Source organism: Camelus ferus, chromosome 7 (assembly GCF_009834535.1).
Source record: "Camelus ferus isolate YT-003-E chromosome 7, BCGSAC_Cfer_1.0, whole genome shotgun sequence".
Lineage (NCBI taxonomy): Eukaryota > Metazoa > Chordata > Mammalia > Artiodactyla > Camelidae > Camelus > Camelus ferus.
Window position 1 is genome coordinate 6,483,904 of NC_045702.1, and position 14,044 is coordinate 6,497,947.

Genomic DNA, 14,044 nt, shown 5'->3' on the forward strand with positions numbered 1-14,044 from the left:
ACTGCATCATTAAGGGTCAAGGCTGGAAGTTTTATTGCCTTTTTTTTTTTTTTTTTTTTTGCATCTCTGTGGCCGCCCTGTTCCAAGGACAATCCTCTCCAGCCCTCCGGTCCAGGGTGGGGTGGGCTTTTGCTTACCCAAGGCATTCATCAGGCAGAGGCCTCAGGGCTGGATGGGCAAGCCGTTGGCTTAGGTAGGTCTTGGTCGCAGGCCTGGAGCTGGATGGAGGAAAGTACAGTTAGTTGGTGGATGAAACACCGAGACTAATTGGGGATGGAGGAATTGGCATGCGAATAAACTTGGGAAATCAGGAGCAGGTGGGCAGAGTCAGGCAGAAGTATAAGGCTATAAGGCTGGCCCCAACTGGTACCCGAACTCTCAGATTAGGTATAAGTTTATCTGTCTCATCAAAGCAGAGTCGGATATTATTGTTAAAGCATTTAATTTACACCAAAGCAACGCTCATCTCTGCAGTATACAAAGATATCATGTCTGAAAATAAAGAGCAGGTAATAAATATCATGATAGTAGTTAAATAGAATTAATTGAGCTCTTGCTGTTTGGGACTAATCACTCTATCATCATACCCATTTTTTTCTATTTTTTAAAATTGGGATGTAAGTCACACATAACGTTATTTTTTTTTTAAATTGAAGTCTAGTCAGTTTACAATGTGTCAATTTCTGGTGTACAACATAAAGTTTCAATCATACATATACATACATATATTCGTTTTAATATTCTTTTTGTAAGTTACTTTAAGATATTGAATATAGTTCCCTGTGCTATACAGTAGAAACTTGTTTATCTGTTTTATATAGTTGTTAGTATCTGCAAATCTTTAACTCCCAATTTATCCCTTCCCACCCCTTTACCCCCTGGTAAACCATAAGTTTGTTTTCTATGTCTATGAGTCTATTTCTGGTTCTGTTTTAAATAAATTCATATCTTTTTTTAGATTCCACATTTTTTTAGATGTCATATGGTATTTTTCTTTCTCTTTCTGACTTACTTCACTTAGAATGACAATCTCCAGCTCCATCCATGTTGCTGCAAATGGCATTATTTCATTCTTTTTATGGCTGAGTAGTATTCCATGATATAAATATACCACAACTTCTTTATCTAGTCATCTTTGACACAACATTCTATTAGTTTCAGGTGTAATATCATAATTCAATATTTGTATATATTGCAAAATGATCACCACTATAAGTCTAGTTAACATCCATCAACATAGTTACAATTTTTTATGAGAACTTTTAGGATTTACTCTCTTAGCAACTTTCAGATATACAATACAGTATTATTATCTATAGTCACCATGCTGTACATTACATCCCCATGACTAATTTATTTTATAACTAGAAGTTTGTACTTTTTGACCTCCTTCATCTATTTTGCCCACTGTCCACTCACCCACCCCCACCTCTGGCAGCTATCTATCTGTTCTCTGTATCTGTATAATAACTCAGTTATTATATATATAGACATACACACATATATATTTTAGTTTCCACATACAAATGAGATCATACAGTATTTTACTTATTTATTTTACTTAGCATAATACCCTCAAAGTCCAACCATGTTGTCACAAAAGGCAACATTTCATTCTTTTTATGGCTGAATAATATTTTCTTTACCCATTCATCCAATGATGGACACTGAGATTGCTTCTGTGTCTTGACTATTATAAATACTGCTGCAGTGAACGTGGGGGTGCAGATATCTTTTTAAATTACTTTTTTATTTTCTTCAGATAAATACTCAGAAGTAAGGTTGTTACTTACTTCTGGTAGTTCTGGTAGTTCTATTTTTAATTTGTTGGGAAGAAGGGCCATACTGTTTTCCACAGTGGCTACACCAATTTACATTCCCACCAACAGAGCACAAGGGTTCCCTTTTTTCCACATCCTCCCAAGCACTTATTATTTCTTGTCTTTTAGCCATTCTAACAGGGGTGAGGTAATATCTCACTGTGGTTTTGATTTGCATTTCCCTGATTAGTGACGTTGAGCACCTTTTCATGTACCTGTTGCCCATCTGTATGTCTTCTTTGGAAAAATGTCTGTTCAGATCCTCTACCCATTTTTCAATTGGGTTGTTTGTTTTTGCACTACTGAGTTGTATGAGTTCATTATATATTTTGGATATTGATCCCTTATCATATATATGATTTACAAATTTTTTTTCCATTCAGTAGGTTGCCTTTTCATTTTGTTGACTGGTTTCCTTTGCTGTGCAGAAGCTTTTCTATTTGATGTAGTCCCACTTGCTTATTTTTGTTTTTATTGCCTTTGCTTTTGGTGTCAGATCCAAAGAATCATCAGCAAGACTGACTTTGAGGCACTCAATACCTATGTTTTATTACAACTGTTTTAATAGTGAGAAAACCGAGCCTCAAAATTCTAACTTGTGCATGAGCACACTCCTGGTAAGTGGCAGAAAATGGGATGTAATGCGGCGTGTCTTAGGCTGCAAATAACAAACTACCAGAGACTAGGCAGCTTGGACAACGTTTCTTTCTCACAGCTCTGGAGGCTGGAAACCCAAGGTCAGGGCGCTGGCAGGTTTGGTGCCTGGTGTGGGCTCCCTTCCTGCTTTGCAGACGTCTGTCTTCTCACTGTGTCCCCCCATGGTCGGGAGAGAGAGCCTCTTTCCTTAGAAGGCACTAATCCCATTCGTGAGGGCTCCACCCTCATGACCCAATCACCAAATCACCAAAGGCACCATCTTCAAATACCATCATGCTGGGGAGTAGGGACTCAACATATGGATTTGGTGAGGGAGGGGCACAAATATTTAGTCCATAGCAAGGTGGCAACAGCCTTTGGTTTTAACATATCAACCCTCCCTAGAGCTTAGGACTTTTCTCTGTATGTGACATACAGACCAAGACACCAGCAGTTAAGTCATTGGAACCTGACAAGATCTATGCTGTAGACTGTGGTTTTCATTTAGTCAGAAATATGCATTGAGTATGTACCGCACTGTGCATAGGAAGCTACAGGCGTGTGACCTCACCCCTGCTGGGTCCTCCTGCTTCTTACCTCCCAGAGGAGCAAATGGAAATGACAAGTAATTTCAAGGAAAGTGACACTAATGGAGGAATTGTTGCCAGAGGCTCCAGCTATCTGTTCTCACTGCTGAAGATTTGAGTGTGGTCTCACAGAGATCACTGTCCCCCACTGCAGGGGGTCCGTCTCTGGTCTCCCCCCACTGCAGCTTCCTCCTGCCAACCCACTAGCCTTGAGCACATCCTGATGAGCCCGATACCAGCACAGGACAGTGGCATGGATTTCCCATCAGCAGTTGTCAACCAAAAGTTGCCTGTGTTCTTTTCTTGGAAATATATTCTTTCACCATTAACATTCTTTACATATAGTATAGAATATAACATATTATTATAATTTTACATATTATAATTTTATGTACTTTTTTCTGTAGCCATTTTCACAAACTGAATAACCTACTTGTAACTGAATTGTGCTTATAATTTTCTTTAAAATGCAATAAAATCTTTTTTTTACAAACCATGAATTATATTATTCTTTCCTTGGAAATTCCTCAGGCTGAATGTATATTTCTACATATCTATCAATATTTGGGATGGGGCATTGGGCTTGGCATCAGAAAACCAGAGTTGAGTTGTGGTTGAGTCACTACACAGCTGTGCATCTTTGGGGGAGCCGCCTAGCATCTCTGGTCTGAAGTTCCTTGTTTCTAAACTGCTTTGGGAACCTTATGTCATACTTTGGTGTTACCTTGTACTTCAGAGAGAAACACAGTGGCAGGCAAATCACATATATTATCTAATTGGCTACTTGGGGACAGAGGTTGTTTCTCTTGTGTGTTCCTTGCCACAGTGTTTGTCAATGGCAGGGGCCAGAGAATATTTGTTGACAATCTCCTTATTAAAATGATGATGTGTATGCCTCCGTGTAAAGGATGCAAAAAGAGGAGAACCCCTAGGGTAACCTCATGGATACACAGAATCCTTTTTGAATTCAAGTTTTTAGGGGCTAAAAAAAATGTGAACTTGAATCAAAGAAGGGCCTTGAGTGCAAATATTTGCATTGCTAAATAATGCACAAAGATATACAAGTCAAGTAACCATTCTTAAATAATGGTTTCCAATAATGAGTAGTCTGGAAACTCATCAAAGGGTCAAGTTCACTACCAGTCCTCAGTCCTGCTGAGGTTCACTGATACTCCTAGCAGTTTGGAATCTTTAAAAGATTGGCAGCTTGAAGAGCAGAAACTAAGCTGGTGCTCTCATGACTTCGGAAGCCAACCTAGATCCTGTCTATTAGTGAAAACACGGCTCTTTGGAAATAGAAACTGTTCATTTAAAGAAATAAGCATTGAGTATTTTAAAAAATACTCCAAGGCATTGTGAGGCTAATGAAACTGATACAATTGCACTAAAGGGGTTCTAATCTACCTGGGGACAAATTGGCAAATTATTATAAAACAACAAACGATTTGTTAAGTGGTGACCCAAAGTAAAGGTAAAAACAAGTCTTTGGCGGTTTGCCTGGAAGGAGGAGCAGACTGAGGGGAGAGACTGGTCCCAGGAAACCTAACCAGAGCAAGGACCCTTCCTTTGGTTATAGCCAGAGGAGATGTGCTCAGCTGGATACCCTCACAGACCAAAGAAGAAGACGAAATGGGAAGTTTATTAGTAACTCAGCAGCTGTCAAGTCTCCAACAAGGTGACTGCTGCAAAGCCCTCTTCCCAGAAGCCAGAATCCAGATCTGGCGTGAGCTTTGCTAGCATTGTGGTCAGACACATCACACCCGAATGCATGGGACAGTTCTACACAGCATCTGATATGCTACTAATTAAAAAAAAAATCATCAAATTTTACCTAAAGACCAAAATCTTTATTTGCCCTTGTGAACTTGCATCTTCCAAAATTTGACCAAAGACAGATGCTCTGATTTCTTTCCCTTTCTCTTACAGGAGAATGTATAAAGGAACATCCATTTGGGATTTTGTAAATTTTCTAAACCCACCAAAGTGAAATGTTGTCTGAGAAGAGGTAACATTTTATTACGATGAATAAGAAACTGCTGCTTCTTGTTATTGTCTTGACCCTGTTATTATATGAGATCTAACCAGAAAACAAAGAATGAACAGAAGCAAGGGTGCAAAGACCTGGCCCAGACTGCCTAGATTAGACCTCTGCTCTGCCGCTTACTCTGTGCACCCTGGGCACGTCCTCTTTGCCTTAGTTTCCTCGTCTATAAAACAGAGATAATAGCCCCCACCACACAGAGTAATTATCAGTAGGAAGTGTCCTATGTTTGTCAGATGCTAAATCAATAAACACAGCACAACTCATTCACTGAGTAATCTGTGCATCAAATATCCAAAGTAAGGGTTATCCCTTTCAAAATAATCACCTTGGAAGGATGATTCCAATGATGTAGCCATTGGTCAAAATAGATCTGAAACCAAGTGCAATTGTCTTCAGAAGCCGGGGCACATTCCTGTTGACTATTCCTTGTGGCAGCGACTCTTCCTCTTTGGAAGGCAGATGTGCTTTTCCAAACAGTCCCAAGTCTGTCGAAGTCCAGGATGGTGAATGTGATGAGAACAAGCTGGGAAGGAAGTCCTTGGCAAAAATGAGGTGTCATTAAAGTAACACCGTTCATCTTCTTGCGTGGCTCACACTTGAACCCCGAAGGAGACTTTCAGAGCAGAAGGGTTCCAACCAAATAGGCTTAAGCAATGACAGCTCTTCTAGGGAAGAGCATGTACATATTAGTTCTCTCTCACTGCATGACAGATTAACCCAACACAGTGATTTAAAACAACAGACATTTATTTTCTCACCATATCCTTGGGTCAGGAGTCCAGGCACAGGTAGCCGGTGCTCCAGCTGAAGGTCTGTCACCGGGCTAAACAGAAGGTGTTGGCCTGGGCTGTGGTCATCTCAAGGCCCCACCGGGGAGACATCCACCTCCAAGCTCTCTGCTTCGCTTTCCGCTCACTCACAAGACTGAATACACACGTCCTGGCCTCTCCACAGGGCTGCTCTCTACAGAGCAAAGAAGAGAGAGGCGGAGGGAGGGAGAGAGAGAGAGGAACCCTAACAGGATCTATAGTCTTTTTTCCAAACTGTACTTGGACGTGACACCCTATTACTTTTGCCGTATTCTTTTCCTTAGAAATGAATGAATAACCTCAGGCCTCACTTCTGGAGAGATGATTATACAGGGAATGAATCTCAGGAGGCTGGATCATTGCAGAAGTCCCTAAAGTGAAGTGACGGGTGAAAGATAACACTCATTTCAATAATCTCTCTCTTTCTCTCTATATATATCTCCAATTGTCTTTTAAAATGTCATTGTTTTGTAGAGATGCTCCCTTTTTCCACCTACGGATGTGTTTGTGGAAAAATTTTCTCACACTAAGAACATGATCTTTTCCCTTTTTTTTAATTGAAGTACAGTTACAATGTGTCACAGCATAATGTCCCAGCTGTGCATATATATACGTATATTCATTTTCATATTCTTCTTCATTAAAGGTTATTACAAGATATTCTGTGCTATATAGGAGAAATTTGTTTTTATCTACTCTTACATATAGTGGTTAACATTTGCAAATCTCAAATTCCCAAATATATCCCTTCCCACCCCCTTTTTCCTGGTAACCATAAAATTGTTTACTATTTCTTTTGTCTGTTTCTTTTGTAGATCAGTTCATTAGTGTCCTCTTTGTTTTTTTTAGATTCTACATATAAGTGATCTCATACGGTATTTTTCTTTCTCTTTCTGGCTTACTTCACTTAGGATGATGATCTCCAGATCCATCCATGTTGCTCTAAATGGCATTATTTTATTCTTTTTTATTGCTGAGTAGCATTTCATTGTATAAATATACCACAGCTTCCTTATCCAGTCATAAGAACATGATCTTAATCATTGTCATCTTGGGCTGTGCCATGGGTTGAAATTACAGGAGCAAAAACTTAGTCCATTTCCTTCACAATGGGATCTCACCTCTGAGAGGTTTTTTAGTCATCTGAAATAGATGTGGAAATCCCTGTCATGTCTATAACACTGAACAAGATTCTGGCATTCTAACATTTCTAGACTACCAGTTGCGTAGAATTTGGGGACTTTGCATCTTAATGCTTTTAAATTCAGGAATTAATATCAAGTTCAACAAGGCTGACACAAAGTACCCATTTTTAACAAGCTGCCACTGGCCTGAGAGTGTGAGCTGTGTGTGTTCTCCAGCTGAGGGTGGTCCTTACTAAGCAAATGGTGCCCTTTTTGTCTATCAAGATTTAGTAAACAGACCCTTCTCTCCAATTTTTTTCAAGGGCTTTTTCCCTAAACAAATTTACAGTAGAGGGTGCCTATTTCTCAACAAAGCAGTCAAGTTTCTTTGCTAAGTGTGTTGGAACCTGTTGACTGAATCTGAGTGTAAAGGCAGCTGATCACAGCAGTTGAACCAAAGAGATGACAGCTGGGGGCTGACAGCTGCAGACAGAAAGGACGCGTGGAGACGGAGTCAGGAAGTCTTGCCACCCAGCAGAAACTGACTTACTCCTCTTTTCTAACCTGATTTTCAGTTGGGTATCTATCTGGGTCTGCAAACGTATGTACTTCATATATGAAACAATAAACAAGTTAATGCCAAAAAAACGTTATCTATTCATTCACAGACACCTACAAATATACTGAATTTTGGCAACAAATGTTCTATACCTTCCCCCCTCCATGCTGTAAGTCTCTTTAAATGCTCTCACCTGAAATCCCATTCCCTAGAGTTAAGTAAACACTGTTAATAATTGAATATGTATCTTCCAGGTTTTTTCCATACACAGACATATGAGAGGAAGCTTTGATAGGTTTCCCCCTCCTTCCTGACTTATAAGAAATGCATTGCTGTTGCCATCAATTAGCAACTTTTTAAATAAAATTTCTAAATACCGGTACATTCTTTGATAAGTTTAAAGCTAATTAAAACAAAGTTGTTGGTTTTTTTTTTCATTTTTTTTTCCTTTCAGGCACTTTGAAACTTGAATGCATAAATATGCTGCTAGAAAGTTAACTTTACCAAAAAAAGTAACCAAGCAGGCTATTTTTAACGTTTTTCTTTTTAGATTAAAAACTAAAACTTTCTTTAAATTTGCATTTTAGTTTATTTACATAAACACTGCAGAGTATTGCTTCTTAAGAAGTGCAAAACACAGTCAGTCAAGCGTGGTTGTGGAGGGAGACATCGTTAGACATTATAACGGTAATCCACAAACCTCGGACCAACTAAGTAGGAGGCTGGATCTTTGACTATTTATAGTCCCTTTCCAGACACTTTTTTAAGTAAGGAGACTTTTCATGGCCTATGTCACAACCGTGAAAAATAAAATGCGTACAACTTCCCAATTCAATACAATGTAAACAAAACAAAATCGCTCTTTTTAAAGTAGCATTTGTAAAGATTATGTTAACCACTAACCTTTTTTGCATTTCAGTTTTCAACAAATGCATTGTGGGTAGAGCCTGGCTAAATATGAAAGTAAACCGGGCGGGTGGCTGGCGGCCACGCGGGCTCCGGGAGTGGCGGTCGCTCTGGGTGAGGACGCCCGGCCTGGCTGGGAACCTGTGCCTCGCCCGGCCGGGTGGGGCCGCGCGGAATGACCCAGGAAACCAAGTCACGCGCTTGCCTCGGGCCCAAGGCCGGGGGCACCCTGGCCGGCTGGCCTGTCAGCGTCGTGTCGGTTTCGGGGCGCGCGGCGGCGCCTGGACCGTGCGTCCGCGGAGCGCGCGGAGCCTGGGCAGGGGTGAGGGGGCGCCGGCAGGTACCACCTTTAGAATTCTCTTCATCATTAGAAGCCCCTTCCCCAGAAATCACTGTGTCTACACCCAGGTCTCTACCGGTTCGGGATTAAGTGAGTCAGCAGCAGTCAAACAGGTGGCTCCAGGAAGACTCCCTCTTTCCCTCCGGTAATTGTGGGTGCTACCCAGGAAACACCATGTGAACTAAAAACCCTATTCTGGGAGTTCTTCAGCCTTTTACATCATCCGTAAATTACCTTTTCTCAACCCACCATGGGGGCCGGGGTATTTATATCCAACAATTAATTGGGAAAATGCAAACCATTGGTGACCTTGCGAAGCTTTAAATATTTGTAATGTAAGTCTAAGGACAAACCGAGAGATTACCCGCACTTAAGCGTTCTGCACGTTAAAAAAACATTGCCAATGAAATCATGAAGTTCTTTTCCTTAAGAGAAAGGATTTCGGCTGAGGAACTGGGACCAAACCTCAGTTTTATATGTCAGATATGAATTATACCCAGAAACTAAAATATAAGCTAGATGTAAGAAGTAAGCCCTTTGGAATATTGACATCTTCTGAATTTTTTTCTAGGGATAGTTTTGCTTTTTAGTTGTTTTTGTTAAAAAAAAAAAATCCTTTGGGGGAAACTTTGATAGATTTCCTGCACTTACACAAAGTTAGGCTCTTATTCAACGTTTTTCTTAGAGTTTTCCCAGTAACTTACTGTTCTTTCTTCCTGCAAAGACAAAACCAGGAAATTGTTCAGAAAAAGGCCCAAGCTGACTTCCTAATTACCTATTGTGATTAGTGAGAAAAACTTGGGAAATTGGGTTGAGAATTTCAGAAAAATGTAGAAAACATCAAATTTAAGATAAGATACTTAAAACTTGTCCTAAAGAAAATGGTGGTACAAAAGTTTAGAGATTTCCAAAGTCTAAGCTAGCTGACTCAGTGGTTTGTTTGTTTGTTTTTTTTAAATACATACAATCTTGGAAAGGCTAATAGATTAAAAAAGATATTAGGAAGGTTGTCAAATGCCATATTTCAGAGATGGATAATTGCTCTAGTGACATCCTTATAAATTTTGGGATTTTTGTCTTTGACCAAGGTGGGAATTTATATAACGGTAATCATTGTGGTTTGTGTAATAATTCACACTTTTTTTCATATTATCTCACTTATATTATAGTGATATCTTTAGTAATAGGTAGCACACATCAGCTTTTTTCCTGCTGTGTTATATTTATTGGACCTGAAGGGAATCAGAATACGCTACCCCAAAATATGCTTACCTTGGCATAAAATTATTTTCAGCTGAGGAGAGTTGAGAGTCAACAGATGAAGAAAGAAGCCATTTTGGAGTTTCCCTTGTCTGACCCAAAGCGGTAACTTCAGGGAAACAAGGCTGTCATAAATTTCCTCTGGGGCGAGTCTACTCATAAATGCCCTCTGGGAGAGTTTTATGGCCCTGAAGAAGGCAGAAAGACCACCTGAGCCCGTATAGACAAACATCGTCACAAACTTTCTTATCTCCTGTTTGTGCTCCTGAAAATCCATTTGTCTTTTCCAAAGAAACCCATTTGTTCTTCCCATAGTAGCCTTTTCTGTCCCCTCCCTTTCCCCTACTAAGTTAGGTACCTAAGCTCTAAATTCTAACTGCCCCTTTAAGTTACTCATCATTGAGCATTCCTGCATAAGTAAACTCACCTTTTTTGTTTTCCTTACTATCCAGTCTTTTGTCGGGCTTAATTCACAAGTGCCAGAAACAGAACATGAGAGAGTAGGGGGAAAATTTTTTCCCTTGCCTACTGACCTAAAGGAAATGCCATGAAATAGTAAAACAAGTACTGATCAAAGAGGTTAATGGGGTATGTGGAGGGAGAGGAGTTTACCCTAGATCTTTAAAAAATTTTTTTATTGAAATGTAGTTGATTTACAATGCTAGTTTCAGGTGTACAGCAACGTGGTTCAGTTATACATATACATACATACATATTTTTTCTTTTTCAGATTCTTTTCCAGTATACGTTATTACAAGAAATTGAATATAGTTCCCTGTGCTATAACCCTAAATCTTTATAGAAATGGTCTTAGACCTAGATCTGTGGATGATTTTTTTTTAGGAAATCCTGAATTATAGAAAGCATAAAAGGGGTTTGTATTTTATTTTACCTTTAATATTATTATTTATTCAGAAGCATTTATGGACTGCCTCCGAAGCCAGGCATCATGAGAGGCAGGGCCTCCCAAGTCTAGACACAGTCCCTGCTCGTTGAGGTTCATACTGTGCTGAAGACAGGCTTGGAGCAAACCCTGGTCAGTTCCAGGGCAGTTGTGAAGAGGGGGTCAGGAATACAGGGCAGGGGGAGCCCTCAGAGCACTGAGAGCTGAAGGGGGTGGGTCGGAACTGCCTGGGGTAAGGGTGGAGGTGTCAGAGAAAAGGGCACAAGCCCCTGAATGAGAGAGCCTGGAAGCTTGGAGAAAGTGTTGAGAGTCCAGCCTAAGGCCAGATAATTAGCACCCATTGAGGCACAGGATATAGCTTGGTGGTAAGAGTGTGTGCTTAGCATTCATGAGGTCCTGGGTTCAATCCCCAGTGGACCTCCATTAAGAGAAAAAGTAAAGGGAATCAGGTCCTTCCCTAAGGAAGGAGATAATGTAGAACTTTAAGTCTTTTTGAGGGATTTTGGACTTCATCCTAGGGGGCAAACGCTCCTAAAGATTTTAATCAGAGGTGTAATATTTACATTTTGCAGAGATCCTCTGGCTGCTTTGTAGAGAATAATGAATGATGGAGGCAGAACCATTAGGAGGCCTGTGATATTTCTGAGAAGAGATGCTGGTGATGTCGGATGATGGCCATGAAAACGGGGCAAGAGTGGACAGATTTGACAGCAAAATTGCAGATGTACTTGCAAGAGGTAAGGGAAACAGAGGAGTCAGAAACAATGCCCAGGTCTCTGGCTCGTGTCGTTGGATGGGTACAGGTACCAGTGCCTCGACTATGGAACAAATGATACTGACATGGAGAATATTTAGGAGGTGGTGATGACAGGGACATGTTGAGACCAATAAGTTCCATTTTGGAGCTGATACTGTGAATCCCTAAAATCAACAGTAGGCAGCATTTGTCGAGTTTACTGGACCCACAATGCATTTCTCCTTGGCAGAACGTCCCTTGATGCCAGGGTTCCAGGGAACACACTTTGGTAAAGGCTGGACTGACTGCTCTCAGTGGTCCCAGCTCAGATATGATCTTTTCCCATAGTAATCACCAGAATGCAAACTGCATTGCCTAATGTAAAAAAAAAAAAAAAAACTTTTAAAGTCAAGGGTCAGAAAGGTCTAGAAGGTGTACAACTGATGCATTTTTACATAGTGAGCACACCTGTGTAACTTAGAACAACACAGAACATGTTATCACAGAAGCCTGCTGTGTGGTCTGATTTTTAAGTCTGTGAATCAAACACTGGGCGCTCACAGGCTGGGGGGATGGGCCACTTGGCTGGACCATTGCTCCGTTCTGTCTGCTGGGATAGCTTCCTCTCCAGAACTCTGGGGTGCAGAGGGGCCTAGACGTTGGCTCTCCCATCACTCTGCACTATTAGTGCATCGCAAGTCAGGAGCACTTGGCCTCTTTCCTTGAAAGGAGTGTTAATAAGCAATAAATCAAGTGAAGGACCTCCATCCACAGCTGGCCTTCATGTGAATGTGTCAGGGAGAAAGGTTCTCATCCTTTGCCAAACAGCCTCCTGCAGCTCTTGATTCCCTGGGTTAGTGGTGGTGCAGCACAGGAGGCAGTAAATATTTGCAGGGTAACGAGTGTGAATATCAACCTCTGCTTCCTGCCCAGGGAATTGGCTGCAGAGGCCGATGCCTCCAAGAAAGCAGCTCTCATACCCTGAGTGAGTGAATGAATGAATGAATGAATGAGGGAGTGAATTTGAGACGGGGAGGAAAGGGGGCAGGCGCAACCCTTAAGAGAATGACACAGCCATTAGCACCAAGGTGGTGGAAGAGTCAACTCCCAGTATACGCTCGTCATAACACAATAGCTGCTAAATGGCGCTCCCACAGGTGCCAGGACAGTTTCAAGGTGGACCATAAAAGGTCAAAAAGTGGGTGATGGCCCAATTCGGGAAAGCCCATCCCCTCCCCCAAAGTAGTTGGACTAATCCCCTCACCTGTTAGCATATGGAGTTACTGAGCCCATAAAAACTAACAACCCTGCACGTTGTGGCCTTTCTCTTGCCTTCTGAGACGGCCCGTGCTCTGTCTATGGAGTGTGTATCTCTCTGAATAAGTATACCTTCACTCTACTGTGGCTCGCTCTTGAACTATTTCCCGCGCGAAACCCAGGACCCTCACTTGGTGGGGTGTGTCCCAGGGACTCACCCAAGACCTGGGACACGGCCATCCTTTCGCGCCCCATTTTTTCCTGTATCAAATTCACTTTCTGGGTTGAAATGTTCCTACCTCTTTCTACGGCTGACTCTCCTATCTGCTGGCCCTAATTTCAATGCCAGGTCCTCAGAGAAGCCATTCCTGACTGCCAGGCTAGGTCAGGCTCTCCCTTACATACTCTCTCAGCCCCTTCTGTCTCTTAACACGTAGCACCCCTGCTGTCAGCAACAAGGAGGCCTTAGGCCCGTGAGGCGGCCTTAGAGGATGGTCCCTAAGGTCAGACTTCTGGCTTCACGTCTCTGCTCCATTTAATATTTATGAGCCTTGTGACCTTTGGCAAGTTACTTAACTTCTCTGTGCCATAGTTCCTTTCCCAGCTGAATGGGGATCATCACAGCACGCACATCAGAGCCCTCTGGTAAGATTAAAGGAGAGAACATCCTTGTCAAATGGTCAGTGCCGTGAGGTGCTCAAAATAACACACACTGAGTGATGAGCATTGACTGTGTCTTATCGGGCTGTTCTGGCTGAGGTGTGGTGGGAGTTTCTACGAGTCTGGGTGTCAGAGAAGGGAGGTGGGAAAGCCGGTATGGTGTGTGGGGAGAGTGGTGGCAACAAAGACTGGAGTTTTAATAAAGTCCCTTTTAGGACAGGACCTGACTTGCTTTTACCCTATAAAAGATGCTTCTTAGCCTTTGCCCAAGTTAGAAGCCGGCGTTGGTGATTAGAGGCCACTGGTTTTTGGGGGGCATTTGTGGGGTTGGGAGGGAGGTAAGTAGGTTTTTACTTATTCATTTATTTTTAATGGAGGTACTGGGGAATGAACCCAGGACCT

The 14,044-nt window shown here is 41.6% G+C and overlaps 1 long non-coding RNA gene across 1 annotated transcript in view; it reads left to right on the top strand.

Annotated features, from left to right (window-relative positions):
- The first annotated feature begins 8,562 nt into the window (after positions 1-8,562).
- The window catches only part of LOC116664791, a 37,340-nt gene continuing 31,858 nt past the window's right edge, over positions 8,563-14,044 (top strand). The window contains exons 1-2 of the long non-coding RNA XR_004321237.1: positions 8,563-8,825; positions 11,562-11,726. This is a non-coding gene — a long non-coding RNA (uncharacterized LOC116664791). The remainder of the gene's footprint in view (positions 8,826-11,561; positions 11,727-14,044) is intronic.